Genomic DNA, 15,421 nt, shown 5'->3' with positions numbered 1-15,421 from the left:
CACATATCATTGTTGTACAGCTTGATGAATTATCACAAAGGGAACACACCCATGGAACTAACACCCAGGTCAAGAAAGAGAACATTACCATCTTTACAAACATTTTCTACTCATGGGTTTTACATGCTTAGTTTCTTAAATGAATATGTATCCTTCTATGTATATATTTAAAGTCAAATGTGGTCAGTTAAAATATTTCACATATCAAATAAGAAAAAAGGGCTTGTACTAAAAATGAGTTAAGGAAAACACTTTTTTTAGATCCATAAAATTCCCTAGATGTGAGATATTAAAATCTGAATAAAATCCTGATTTCAAAATCATAATTAAGTCCTGAAATAAGGGAAAATTTAATGTGCCTCCAAAACTCATTGGAGATTTAGTCGCTAAGTCGTGTCTGACTCTTGCGACCCCATGGACTGTAGCCTGCCAGGCTCCTCTGTCTATGGGATTCTCCAGGCAAGAATACTCGAGTGGGTTGCCATTTCCTTCTCCAGGGGATCTTCCCCACCCAGGAATTGAACCCAGGTCTCCTACATTGCACGCAGATTTTTTTTTTTTTTACCAATTTAGCTACAAGTGAAGCCCCCCAAAACTCATTAGGGCATTGAAAATTGGGTTTCAAACAGGTGTTCCTTCTAAAACAGAAATACCTGGTCATTTTTGCTTAAAGCCTTCAAGAACATACAGCATTCAACACTGTTCCAAGCACACGGTGTGCTCAGCAAATATTTGTCAGTAATGATAATGATGATAAGTTACCTTTTTCATATAACACACAGTGACCCCTGGTTCCCCTAAACAATAACCTGTGCAAAGAAACATGACTTTTAGTTCTTCGGAAGCTCCTGTTTGGAGCCTCAGGGGAACGAATAATTTGTGTGAACTAGTGATGATGTTATTTCACACACTGGTTGAAATGATTTTGCTGTTTACCTGAACTCTTCCCCACAACCAAACACAGCTCTGAGTTTTGTAGCGATGAGGCACAGGATAGAAGGAGGGAAACAAAATAAGAAGTGAGACAATGGGGAACAAAAGTATACAAAGAGAGAGCTAATGCTGAGTTAAAGCTACACTGGAAAGATCTCTTTGTTGTTTTCTTTTGCTTCAAGGAAGTAATATTACAACTTAGCATAGCAATTAACCATACTTCTGATTAGATCACATTTCATTTTGTGCCATATTTATTTTGGTAGGTAATCAATTATGAGCTGAAGGAGGTTCTCCACGGCAGCCACCATGGTGGGTTACTACCAAGAGAGAAATTGAAAGCCATTTTCAAATGGAAAAAATATTTTTTACACATTGTAATATCCTTAACGGGTCCTTCAGTTGAAACTTCATAGAAGACAGAGTTGACAGTGTGTACATTTGACAATATGTAATGAATTTAGTAATGTTTACCTGTTTATGAGTGCTAATTCAAGTCTGGTCTTACAAAACCACAAAATTATTTTTGCTGTGCTTGACTCAAGTGCATGCTCAGTCATGTCCAACTCTCTGTGGCCCCATAGACTGTAGTCCACCAGGCTCCTCTGTTCATGGAATTTTCCAGGCACGAATACTGAAGAGGGTTGCCATTTCCTCCTTTAGGGGATCTTCCCGACCCAGGGATCAAACCCACGTCTTTTGTGCCTCCTGCATTGCAGGCAGATTCTTTACCACGGTGCCATTTGATTTGTTTTGCCTTGATTTTTAGGTTGCCAGCAGAAATTAGGGAAGGATAAGATCTCTTTCATAATGATTTGTGAATCTGATGGCTTGTCGTGTCCTCAGCAATAGTATTTATTATTATTATAGCAATAGCATTTATTATTATAAAATAGCACAATTTTAGCTATTACCCATTGGCGTTAAAGTGTAAACAGGTGCAGAATTCATAAGAACTTTTCTTCCTTGTTAAAGAGTAGATTATAACAGCTTTGATTTTGAGTCAGCCATTTGGCTTACATCACAGATTGAGTAATTCTTAGGGCATTTTTATAAGAATATAGATTGTTTACACAGGAATAAGTGTCATATGATGCAAAGAAAAACGGAAGTCTAGTTTCACGTTTACCACTGATCAGTTGTATGATCTGTGGTCACTCAACCTCTGGGCCTTAAAATTGGATAGTAGTTAAATGATGGGCTTTGGGATCCCACAGAACTGGCTCAAAGTCCTTATTAAAATTCTAGGTGCTTCATTTTCACTTCTGCACAACAGGACCACTAGTAGGTCAACTTCATATAAGATTGTTAGAGGAGTTACATGGGACAATGAGTGTAAAATGCCTAGCATGCAGTCAGTGCTCAATAAATAATAGATTTAAAGCAAGTAGTCACTATTTTCTTTTCCAGATCTAAAATGTTAAGTTTCTGTGAATGATAGAGCTTCTGAAGTATCTGTTAGGACCGTATCCAGTTAGGAATTTCAGATTTGGAAGAGGTGGCCCCTTATGTGCTCAGTCTCTCTGTTGTGTCTGACTCTTTGCAACCCTTCGTATTGTATGTGGCCTGCCAGGCTTCTCTGTACATGGGATTTTTCAGGCAAGAATAGCGGAGTGGGCTGCCATTTCCTCCTCCAGGGAAATCTTCCTGACCCAGGGATTTAACCTGTGCTTCCCGTGTCTCCTGAATTGCAGGTGGACTCTTTACAGCTGAGCCATCAGGGCACACTATAAGCAAGCTTTACTTCTGCATAGGCCCTCGGGCATTGGTGTATTTTATTTACACATTGAGTGAAAACCTTGACATCATTTGAAAGAAGAGGAAATCTGTTACCCTGTCAGAAGAAGAAAAACTATGTGAACTCATTTTGTATAGTCCTTCAAGAGAAGCTGTTTGCTTGACCTGAAGATGGGTGGCCTTGAGATCACTAGAGTGGGACAAAGGGACATGACTAGGCCTGATAAGGAGGACAATCAAAGACATTAGGCCAGTGTCCTTTGGAGGGGATAATTATGGGCAAATCAGTGCTTTCATCAGCTTTGTTTCTCTTGCAGTTTCCACATCGATGATGCGGGGCAGTAGCAAGAGACCAGGCCCTTCCCCAAACTTGCCTAATTCACCTCAACATCCTACATCCTATAATGACAACATCCTACATCTTCTCAGCTCTTTATTCTTAATAAGTAGTTTCCCAGTCAGAGGAAGTAAACATGAAAGAAGATACTTTGTTTTAAAGATGAGGAAATTGGACGCAGAGAGGCCATAAGAGGAGTCAAATATTATGATCCAGGTTTCTTGACCTGCAGTTCCAACCTTGTTCCTCCCTACTAATTTGTCCCAGATGTACAGTTGTGCAGATTCAGATAATTTCTTTTCTTTCCATGTATGTCTTTCTAAGCCTCAGTATCTTCATTCATAAAATGGCACTGTTCACAATACCTTCCTTACCAGGCTGATATGAGGACTAAATTAAATAATGTGTATAGAGTGCTTCAGGCTGTAGTTGCTATTAGCTGTTGCTATCAGTAGTTCCCCTTGGGAGGATGCTAAATTCCTAGCATCATTTTTCATTTTATCCTGCACTGAGCCCCGTGTTTTCAAAGATTTTGAATATCAAACTACATATGTGTGTGTGTGTGTTAGTTGCTCAGTCATATCCAACTCTGTGATAGCATGGACTGTAGCCCTCCAGGCTCCTCTGTCATGAATTCTCCAGGCAAGAATACTGGAGTGGGGTGTCTTTCATTTCTCCAAGGTATCTTCTTGTCCCAGGAATCAAACTGGGTCTCCTGCATTACAGGCAGATTCCTTCTGTCTGAGCCACCAGGCAAGCCCTTATTGGTTAATAATATTTTTATTATTATCAGTGGCCTTGGATTCCCTAATCAGTAACTGCATCAATACTAAATTGATTTAGCCCCAGTAAAAGCAAAGAACCCTAAATAAGAGCCTCTTCATTCTCGTCCAAGGAAATGTACTTCCTTCAGGTTGTTTGAGGTGTCTAAGACATCTTGCTGATCTCCAGCACTGTCTTTGCAGATTCTGGACACAGTTGGGCTCTCACTTTTCAATGACTAAGTCAAACCTTGTTATTATCATCTGAGTGAGTTGGTGTTTTGTGTGTGATCTAATTCAATTTTTGAATGTTACCATTTTTCCATCTTATCATGAGAAATTGTTGTGGTCCAGAAATAATAAGAATGAATTCAGTATGAATGAAACTGAAGATAAATTTTTAACATGCTGTGCTTAGTCACTAGGTCATGTCTGACTCTTTGAGACCCATGGACTGTAGCCTGCCAGGCTCCTCTGTCCATGGGGAGTCTCCAGGCAAGAATACTGGAGTGGGTTGCCCTGCCCTCCTCCAGTGGATCTTCCCAACTTAGGGATAGAACTCAGGTCTCCTGCATTGCAGGCAGATTCTTTACTGTCTGAGCCACAAGGGAGGCCCAAGAATATGGGAGTGGTTAGCCTATCCCTTCTCCAGGAGATCTTTCTGATCCAGGAATCAAACTGGGGTCTCCTGCATTGCATGTAGATTCTTTACCAGTTGAGCTACCAGGGAAGCTACCAGAAGTTATTGATTAACAGACACTACCTGCTGATATACAAGAACTAAATTGTGTGTTTTATTCATTGTCATTAAAGGTCAAGTTCAGTTATAATTTTTAATTTTTTTTGTGTGTTTTCTTTTACCTCTTCAGCTGCTCAATTTTATAGTATCAGAAGGGAAAGGAAACTAACATTTTAAGTATACAGAATTAGATCTTTTATAGCCAAATTTAACTGTTAAGAGGGAAAATTGCAAAGGATATCAAAAAAGACAAATTTATATTTGTCATCTCTTATTTTGAAAAGATGTGTTACATAGAGAACAAGTCTTGAGTCTTTCAAATATCATTGGGTCAGGCTAAAATAATTTCATTGTGAGAGCATTTTCCTTCTCTGTGTGCAGTCTAAGTGCATATTTTGTGCTGTTAGGAATAACTTTCCAAAGCTGTGTGAAGAATGTAGCAATAAAATCTAATAAGAATTATGGCTCATGACTTGAATGATGTCAGTATCCTTTTAATCCTCCCAAACATGAAAACGTTTTCTCCTCCTAAGATTTCTTAACTCTTTATTTCTAAGGAAATAAGCAGAGCTCTGCAATTTCATTGGCAAAGTAAGAGTTAAAGGAAGATGTTTCACTCTATTAATGCTTATGTTTATTATTAAGATAATTTAGAAAAGAATAAACATAAGATAATAATACTTTATGAACATATATTGTCTGATTTTTTCATACATTATGTAACATCAGAAGATCTCTAAGTTCAGTGCAGCAATAATCTTATTTTTGTTATCAAAATCTTATTCAGTCCAGCAATAATCTTTGTTTTTTTTTTTAAGTTCAGTGCTTCTCAGACTTCAGTGTGAATCAGAATCACCTGAAAGGCTTGTTAAACCACAGATTTCCGGAGCTCATTCTCAGAGTTTCTAATTTAGGAGGCCTGGGGCAGGCATGAGACTGCATTACTCATAGGTTCCCAGGTGATGCTGATGCTGCTAGGCAGGGGAATCTGGCAACAGCTTTAAGTCATATTAACTGTCTTATCTTACAATTTAATTTGGTGGGATTCAACCATCCTGAGATATGTATGTCCCCTTGGTTTAGAAGAATTCAAAGTTTAGTAAGTTAGCTACAGTTTGATTATTTGGCCAATCCAGATTTATTTCAAGTCAAAGAACTGCATACAGAAAAGTATGGTGAATGAAATGGTTTGATGTTTGAAGATGTCAGACTGTAGAATCTCTACGGGTAAGTGTGTGATTTCTTTAGTGACATCACATTTGCCTGCAGAGATTTTCCAGTCTGCCACTTTGAAGTTGTATTTAAGATGGAAAAAATTTGCCTTCTTTCTACAGCGATCTTTCCAGAACTGTTACATTTTAAAACTATATTTATCCAAGGTTAAAACTGAATGGGAAAAAGGAGTTATGGTTGGGGTTCAGATAAGAGAGTAAATGAGAATGGACACTCTCTGATTCTGCCACACATCTCCCCAGAGACTGCCAAAAAAAAAAAAAAAAAAAAAAGGGAAATTAAAGCCTCCCCAAACCACAGCCAGTTTAATTTGTAACTGGTTTAATTTGTTTTAGCCACACCAAAAGACTTATGGGCAATCCAAGTAAATATCCTTGAGTTTCAAGGAATTTTATCTAATGATTAGACTTTGCAATTGGGTTTTCAGTCTATCTTAATTGACACTTATGTCTAATCACAAGAGAGATGAGTAGAATCAGGAGGTGTGTTTCTCACTTTTATTTTCCCTATTTCTCTACTATTTAGTAGCTGTCTTATAATAAATAACATTACCTGCTACTAACTTTTATAGTGATGAGATAATACATGTGTGTGTGTTTGTTAGTTGCTCAGTTGTGTCCGACTCTGTGACCCCCACGGACTGCAGCCTGCCAGGCTCCTTTGTCCATTGACAAAGGAGAATCCAGTCAAGAATACTGGAGTGGGTTGCCATTCCCTTTTCTAGGGGATCTTCCCAACCCAGGGATTGAACCCGGGTCTCCTGCATTGCAGGGACATTCTTTACCAACTGAACTACTACTCCAGAAGCTCAAGAATAATCTGTGAATATCATGATATCATTAACTCTACAGCATCGGTTTTTTGGTTCATTTATGAGAACATACTTTTTTCCCACAGTTAGCTGGAAGTTTATTTCAATATTTGAGTACAGTAGGGATTTTGTATATTTTGTTCCCTACAGTATCCTAGCACAGAGAATGGTTCCTGGCCCATGATAGGTACTCAATAAACACTTATATACTGAATGGACATTAATTAGGGATTTTTTGTATGTGCAGATTCTTATGTATCATTAGAAAGGCAGTAATATATACATCAAGTCACATATTGTATTGATATCAGAGTGAACTGATTTAATTTTAGAAAAGACAAAAATAGAATATTTAAATATGAAAAACCTATCTTGTTAATAAATAACATTTCTAAAATAAAATATTTTATAATGGAACTTTAAAAATCAATTTCCTTATAGTCTAATGATGTTGTATTATACCTTTTTGGCATGTAGTTTTATTTCAGATGATGAGTTTTCTAGTCCTGGATTATATCCAAATTTATGTAATAATGAATCACAAAATTAGGTTTGATTTTGTTTACACTACATAACACAATGTCTTAATCATCTGTTAATCTGCCATATACACATCCTTTGGCCCTAAGATGACTATTCTGACTGTTCTAGATAAACCATAAATGCAAACTTAACATTAAATCACAAGTGTTCAGAGAATGTAACAGGTGGCCCTGATCTGTTGTGAGTGCAGCTAAATAATGTGGTGAAATAATTGGAGCTTAGAAAGATAGAAAACATCTGGGCTTCAAGGGAGAACATTTGCATCCTTTTTACTGCCTTTTAAATAGAGGGCTACATCATTCTGGGTTATGTAGAAAGAAAGGGCTAGTGTTAGGAACTCCATGATCTTCATTCTGTTCATCTGCTCTCCAAAGGGTGGGACTAGTATACTTGGTTATGGGAGAAAGATAAGGTTTCTTAGACCATTTTTCATTTTCTCTTTTCCAATCATGTTGTTTGTTTTATATGTGCTTGCAGGGCCTGGTTAACAGTATCACTTGTTCTCTTGAAGGAAATTGAACTTGTGAATGATGGAATCATAGTTGCCATGCCCCTGATTGTTGATATCTTGTTTATTTGCTCCATGGAAAGGCATGGATGGAACAGAGCTGTGGAAAAGCAACATCATTTTAGCTCAATGACTAGGCTCTTTTAAGATAGCCAGCCTATAATACAGGGCTCCCATTAGTTTCAGCATTTACAGAGAGAGACCCTTTTATAAATGCAAACATTTGACATGTGGAGTGGGTACCCTTTCCCTTCTCCAGGGGATCTTCCCAACACAGGGAACAAACCCAGGTCTCCCGCATTGTAGGCGGATTCTTTACCAGCTGAGCCACAAAGGAAGCCTAAGAATACTGGAGTGGGTACCCTTTTCCTTCTGATATTAACATATCAGTACAGATGACGGATGTAGGAGCCTGGTAGGCTGCAGTCCATGGGGTCACTGAGGGTTGGACACAACTGAGCGACTTCACTTTCACTTTTCAGTTTCATGCATTGGAGAAGGAAATGGCAACCCACTCCAGGGACGGGGCTGCTGTCTATGGGGTCGCACAGAGTTGGACACAACTGAAGCAACTTAGCAGCAGCAGCAGCAGCAGCAGCAGCACAGATAAATTTATAAGGCTAAGCCTACAAGAGATTAAAAGTCTGAAAAAATTTGGAACAGTACAGTAACATTCTGAAAGATTAGGAGGCCAAGATCTACCCAGTGGTTCTCAACCCTAACTGTACATCAGAATCATTCTGGAATTTATGAAACAGATTTCCATACCCAGCCTTGAACCTGAACTTCCAAAATGTGAATTTGAGAAGGCTATATTTTACACAAATTAATAAACTTTATTTTAAGAGGCATTTTAGGTTCATAACAAACTGGAATGAAAAGTTCAGAGCTTTCATATACTCCCTATTCTCATATACCCACAACCTCCCCTACTATGGACATCATAGTAGTGATGTAGTGATATGTTTGTTACAATCAATGAGCTGACACTGACACGTCACTATTGAGCAAAGTTCATGGTTTACATTAGGGGGTCATTCTTAGTGTTCTATGGGTTTTGGCAACTATTTGATGACATATATCCACCACTATAGTATTACACAAAATAGTTTTACTGCCTATGTACTGACTATTTATCCCTCCCTCTCTCCAGCCTCTGATCTTTCCATTATCTCCATAGTTTTGTCTTTTCCAGAAAGTTATAAGGTTTGAAACAGTATGTAAACTTTGCAGATTTGCTTGTTTCCCTGCTTAATATAATCTGTCTTTACATCTCCTCCATGTCTTTTTATGGCCTGATAGCTCATTTCTTTTTGGCACTGAATAATATCCCAGTGTTAGGATGTACCACAATTTATCCATATACCTGCTGAAGGTTTGCTTCCAAGTTTTGACAACTATAAAGCTGCTATAAACCGCATACAGGGTTTTGTGTGAATAAAAGCTTCCAATTAATTTTGGCAAATAGAGAGGATCTTGACTGCTGGGCTCGGAGAAGGCAATGGCACCCCACTCCAGTACTCTTGCCTGGAAAATCCCATGGACAGAGGAGCCTGGTAGGCTGCAGTCACTGAGTCAGGCATGACTGAGAAACTTCACTTTCACTTTTCACTTTCATGCATTGGAGAAGGAAATGGCAACCCACTCCAGTGTTCTTGCTTGGAGAATCCCAGGGATGGAGGAGCCTGGTGGGCTGCTGTCTATGGGGTCGTACAGAGTCAGACACGACTGAAGTGACTTAGCAGCAGCAGCAGCAGTGACTGCTGGGCTATATGGTAGGAATAATTCAGTGTTCTAAGAAACTGCCGAATTGTCTTCCAAAGTAGATATGCCATTTTCATTCCCACAATGTTCCTGTTGCTACACATCCTTATCAGTATTTACGGTTGTCAGCGCTTTGGATTCCAGCCATTCTAATAGGTACATACAGGTCTCTCATTTTAATTTCAATTGCCTAATGACATATCATGGTGAACAACTTTTCATATGCTTACTTTGTACTGGTATATCTTCCTCCTTGGTGAGGTGTCTGTTCAAGTCTCTTACCACTTTTAAAATCTGGTTGTTTTCTTATTGTTTCGAGTCCTTAGCATACTTTGAATAACATTCCTTTATCCGATGTATCTTTTATAAATATATTTTCCCAGTCTGTGGTTTGTCTTCTCATTCCCTTGACATTGTCTGTTGAAGAGCAGATGTTTTTAATTTTAACAAAGTCAAATTCATCCATTTTTTTCTTTCATGGATTATGACTTTGGTGTTGTGTCTTACAAGTCACTGTGATTCTCAAGGTCACCTAGGTTTTTTACTATGTTACCTGCTAGGACTTTTATAGTTATACATTTTACATTTAGGTCTGTGGTCCATTTTCTGTTAATTTTTGTGAGGGGTGCAAGTTCTCTATCTAGATTAGTTTGTTTTGTACATGAATGTCCAGTTTTTCCAGCACCATTTGTAGAAAAGACTATCTTTGCTGCATTGTATTGCCTTTGATCCTTTGTCAAAGATTGGTTGACTGTATTTAAGTGAGTCTATTTCTTGGCTCTCTATTCTATTCCATTTTTCTATTGTCTCTCTTTGCACCAATACCACATTGTATTGATTACTGTAGCTTTATAGTAAGTCTTGGAGTTAGGTAGTGTCAGTCCCCTGACATTGTTCTTCTCCTTAAATATTGACTTGACTAATCTGAGTCTTTTGCCTCTTCAAATAAACTTTTGAATCTGTTTTCAGTATCTGCTGGGATTTGAATGACATTGCAGGACGGGAACAGGTCAGTTTTCATTCCAATCCCAAAGAAAGGCAATGCCAAAGAATGCTCAAACTACTGCACAATTGCACTCATCTCACACGCTAGTAAAGTAATGCTCAAAATTCACCAAGCCAGGCTTCAGCAATACGTGAACCATGAACTTCCAGATGTTCAAGGAGGTTTTAGGAAAGGCAGAGGAACCAGAGGTCAAATTGCCAACATCTGCTGGATCATCAAAAAAGCAAGAGAGTTCCAGAAAAACATCTATTTCTGCTTTACTGACTATGCCAAAACCTTTGACTGTGTGGCTCACAATAAACTGTGGAAAATTCTGAAAGAGATGGGAATACCAGAGCACCTGACCTGCCTCTTGAGAAATCTGTATGCAGGTCAGGAAGCAACAGTTAGAACTGGACATGGAACAACAGACTGGTTCCAAATAGGAAAAGGAGTACGTCAAGGCTGTATATTGTCACCCTGCTTATTTAACTTCTATGCAGAATACATCATGAGAAATGCTGGTCTGGAAGAGGCACAAGCTGGAATCTAGATTGCTGGGAGAAATATCAATCACCTCAGATATGCAGATGACACCACCCTTATGGCAGAAAGTGAAGAGGAACTCAAAAGCCTCTTGATGAAAGTGAAAGTGGAAAGTGAAAAAGTTGGTTTAAAGCTCAATATTCAGAAAATGAAGATCATGGCATCCGGTCCCATCACTTCATGGGAAATAGATGGGGAAACAGTGGAAACAGTGTCAGACTTTATTTTTTTGGCTCCAAAATCACTGCAGATGGTGACTGCAACCATGAAATTAAAAGACGCTTACTCCTTGGAAGGAAAGTTATGACCAACCTAGATAGCATATTCGGAGAAGGCAACGGCACCCCACTCCAGTACTCTTGCCTGGAAAATCCCATGGACAGAGGAGCCTGGAAGGCTGCAGTCCATGGGGTTGCTGAAGGTTGGACACGACTGAGCAATTTCACTTTCACTTTCATGCATTGGAGAAGGAAATGGCAACCCACTCCAGTGTTCTTGCCTGGAGAATCCCAGGGACGGGGAGCCTAGTAGGCTGCCATCTCTGGGTTCACACAGAGTCGGACACGACTGAAGCAACTTAGCAGCAGCAGCACCAGATAGCATATTGAAAAGCAGAGACATTATTTGCCAACAAAGGTCCGTCTAGTCAAGGCTATGGTTTTTCCAGTCGTCACGTATGGAAGTGAGAGTTGGACTGTGAAGAAAGCTGAGCGCTGAAGAATTGATGCTTTTGAACTGTGGTGTTGCAGAAGACTCTTGAGAGTCCCCTTGGACTGCAAGGAGATACAACCAGTCCATTCTGAAGGAGATCAGCCCTGGGATTTCTTTGGAGGGAATGATGCTGAAGCTGAAACTCCAGTACTTTGGCCACCTCATGTGAAGAGTTGACTCATTGGAAAAGACTCTGATGCTGGGAGGGATTGGGGGCAGGAGGAGAAGGGGACGACAGAGGATGAGATGGCTGGACAGCATCACTGACTCGATGGACGTGAGTCTGAGTGAACTCCGGAAGTTGGTGATGGACAGGGAGGCCTGGCATCCTGGGATTCATGGGGTTGCAAAGAGTTGGACACGACTGAGTGACTGAACTGAACTGAACTGAATGTAAATGACAATGTGTTTTTAATTTCAAATGCAACTTGCTCATTGCTGGTGTATAGGAACGTGACTTTTCATATTAATTTTGTATCCTTCAATCTTGTTGGAATTGTTTATTAGTTCTAGGACTTGTTTTGTCAGTTCTTTCAGGTTTTCTATGTAAACAATCGTGTCAAATGCAAACAAATATTTTTATTTCTTCCTTCCAACTCTGTGTACTTCTTTCTTTTCCTTGTCTTATTGAATTAGCTAGAACTTCCAATACAGTGTTGAAAAGAGTAGTGAAATGGGACATCCTTGTCCTATTTTTGAACTTAGCATGAAAACTTCAAATTTATCACCATTTAGTGTAATGTAGCTGTAGGTTTTTAATAGATTTTTAAAAATAGAGTTGAAACTCCTCTCTATTCCTAGTTTGCTAAGAATTTTTGTCATGAATAGGGATTGCTGATGCTAAGCCACTTCAGTCGTGTCCGACTTTGTGTGACCCCATAGACGGCAGCCCACCAGGCTCCTCCATCCCTGGGATTCTCCAGGCAAGAACACCGGAGTGTGTTGCCATTTCCTTCTCCAATGCATGAAAGTGAAAAGTGAAAGGGAAGTCGCTCAGTCATGCCCGACTCTTAGAGACCCCATGGACTGCAGACTTTATTAAATGCTTTTCTGCATTAATTAATATCGTGACTTTTTTCTTTAGTTTGTTGATATAATGAATCACACTGTTTTTTAAAAATTAATTAATTTATTTAACTTTACAATATTGTATTGGTTTTGCCGTACATTGACTTGAATCTGCCATGAGTGTACATGGTTTTTGAATGTTGAACTAGCCTCACATTGCTAAGATAAATCCCATTTGGTCATGGTATATAACTCCTTTTATATATTGCTTATTTGATCTTCTTATATTTTGGTGAGATTTTTGCATTCATGGTGGTAAGAGATGTTGATCTATTTTATTTTCTTTGTCTCGTTTTGGAATTAAAGTAATGCTGGCCTTGTGGATTGAATTAGAGAATGTTCCCAATTTCTTTAATAGATTAGGCCATTCAGATTGTCTGTTTAATCTTGTGTGAGTTTTGGAAGCTTATACTTTTAAGGAATTGGTCCATTTCATTTAGGGGTTATCAAATTTGTTGGCATAGAGTTGTTCACAGAATTCTTTTATTATCCTTTTAATGTTCATACAGTGTCCCTTCTTTCATTTCTGATAATGGTAATTTGTGTCTTTTCTCTCTTTTGTTTCTTTGTTAGCCTTCTTAGAAGCTTATTGATTTTATTGATCTTTTCAAAGAATAAGTTTTTGGTTTTGTTGACTTTTTATTTGATTTCTTGTTTTCAATTTTGCTCATTTCTGGTCTAATTTTTTAAATTATTTCTATTCTTCTGCTTATTTTGGATTTAATTTGTCCTTCTTGATCTAGTTTCCTGTGGTGGAAACTTAGATGATTGAATTTAGAGCTTTCTCCTTCTCTAATATATGCATTCAATGCTATAGATTTCTCTATAAGAACTGCTTTCACTGCATCCCACACATTTTGATGTTTAGTTCAAAATTAAAATTTCTTGAGATTTCTTCTTTGATCCATGTGTTATCAAGAAGTGTGTTAATTTCCATGTATTCTGTGATTTTTCCAGTTAACTGTTATTGATTTTTAGTTTAATTCCACTGTGGGCTGAGAGCATATTTGTATTGTTTTAAATCTGTTAGGTGTATTTTATAAGCTGTGGTCCATGGGGTCACTGAGGGTTGGACGCAACTGAGCGACTTCACTTTCACTTTTCAGTTTCATGCATTGGAGAAGGAAATGGCAAACCACTCCAGTGTTCTTGCCTGGAGCATCGCAGGAATGGGGGAGTCTGTCTATGGGGTCACACAGAGTTGGACATGACAAAGCCTTTGACTGTGTGGATCACAATAAACTATGTAAAATTCTGAAAGAGATGGGAATACCAGGCCACCTGACCTCCCTCTTGAGAAACCTATATGCAGGTCAGGAAGCAACATTAAGAACTGGACATGGAACAACAGACTGGTTCCAAATAGGAAAAGGAGTACGTCAAAGCTGTATATTGTCACCCTGCTTATTTAACTTCTATGCAGAGTACATCATGAGAAACGCTGGACTGGAAGAAGCACAAGCTGGACTCAAGATTGCTGGGAGAAATATCAATTACCTCAGATATGCAGATGACACCACCCTTATGGCAGAAAGTGAAGAGGAACTCAAAAGCCTCTTGATGAAAGTGAAAGAGGAGAGTGAAAAAGTTGGCTTAAAGCTCAACATTCAGAAAACTAAGATCATGGCATCTGGTCCCATCACTCCATGCGAAATAGATGGGGAAACAGTGGAAACAGTGTCAGACTATGTTTTTGGGTTCCAAAATCACTGCAGATGGTGATTGCAGCCATGAAATTAAAAGATGCTTACTTCTTGGAAGGAAAGTTATGACCCACCTAGATAGCAGATTCAAAAGCAGAGACATTACTTTGACGACTAAGGTCCGTCTAGTCAAGGCTATGGTTTTTTCTGTGGTCATGTATGGATGTGAGAGTTGGACTGTGAAGACAGCTGAGTGGTAAAGAATTGATGCTTTTGAACTGTGGTGTTGGAGAAGATTCTCGAGAGTCCCTTGGACAGCAAGGAGATCCAAACAGTCCCTTCTAAAGGAGATCAGTCCTGGGTGTTCTTTGGAAGGAATGATGCTAAAGCTGAAACTCCAGTACTTTGGCCACCTCACACAAAGAGCTGACTCATTGGAAAAGACTCTGATGCTGGAAGGGATTGGGGGCAGGAGGAGAAGGGGACGACAGAGGATGAGATGGCTGGACGGCATCACAGACTCAATGGACGTGAGTCTGAGTGAACTCCGGGTGTTGGTGATGGACAGGGAGGCCTGGCGTGCTGCAATTCATGAGGTCGCAAAGAGTTGGACACGACTGAGTGACTGAACTGAACTGAACTGATGTGACTTAGCAGTAGCAGCAGGTGTATTTTATGGCTCATAATATGGTTTGTCTAGGTGAATGTGAGCTTGAGAAGAATGTGTAGTTGTTGGGTGAAGTAGTTTCTAGATAGCAACTATTTCCAGTTCATTGATGGTGCTATTATGTTCAACTATGTTCTAACTTATTTTTCTGGGTACTGGATCTGTCTGTTTCTGAGAGGGGGTATTAACAGCTCCAACTAAAATAGTGGATTCATTAATTGCTCCATGAAGTTCTACCAGTTTCTGCTCATATATTTTAACACTGTTATTAGGTGCACACATTAAGGATTGTTATGTCTACTTAGAGAATTAACCTCCTTATCCATATATAACATCCCTTTTTAACCCTAATAACTTTCCTTGCTCTCAAGTCTGCTCTGTCTGAAATTAATATAGTTAGTTCCACTTTCTTTTGATTAGTGTTAGCATGGTATG

This window comes from Capricornis sumatraensis, chromosome 1 (genome assembly GCF_032405125.1).
Source record: "Capricornis sumatraensis isolate serow.1 chromosome 1, serow.2, whole genome shotgun sequence".
In the NCBI taxonomy this organism is placed as follows: Eukaryota; Metazoa; Chordata; class Mammalia; order Artiodactyla; family Bovidae; genus Capricornis; species Capricornis sumatraensis.
Note: the sequence above shows the minus strand (reverse complement) of the source record.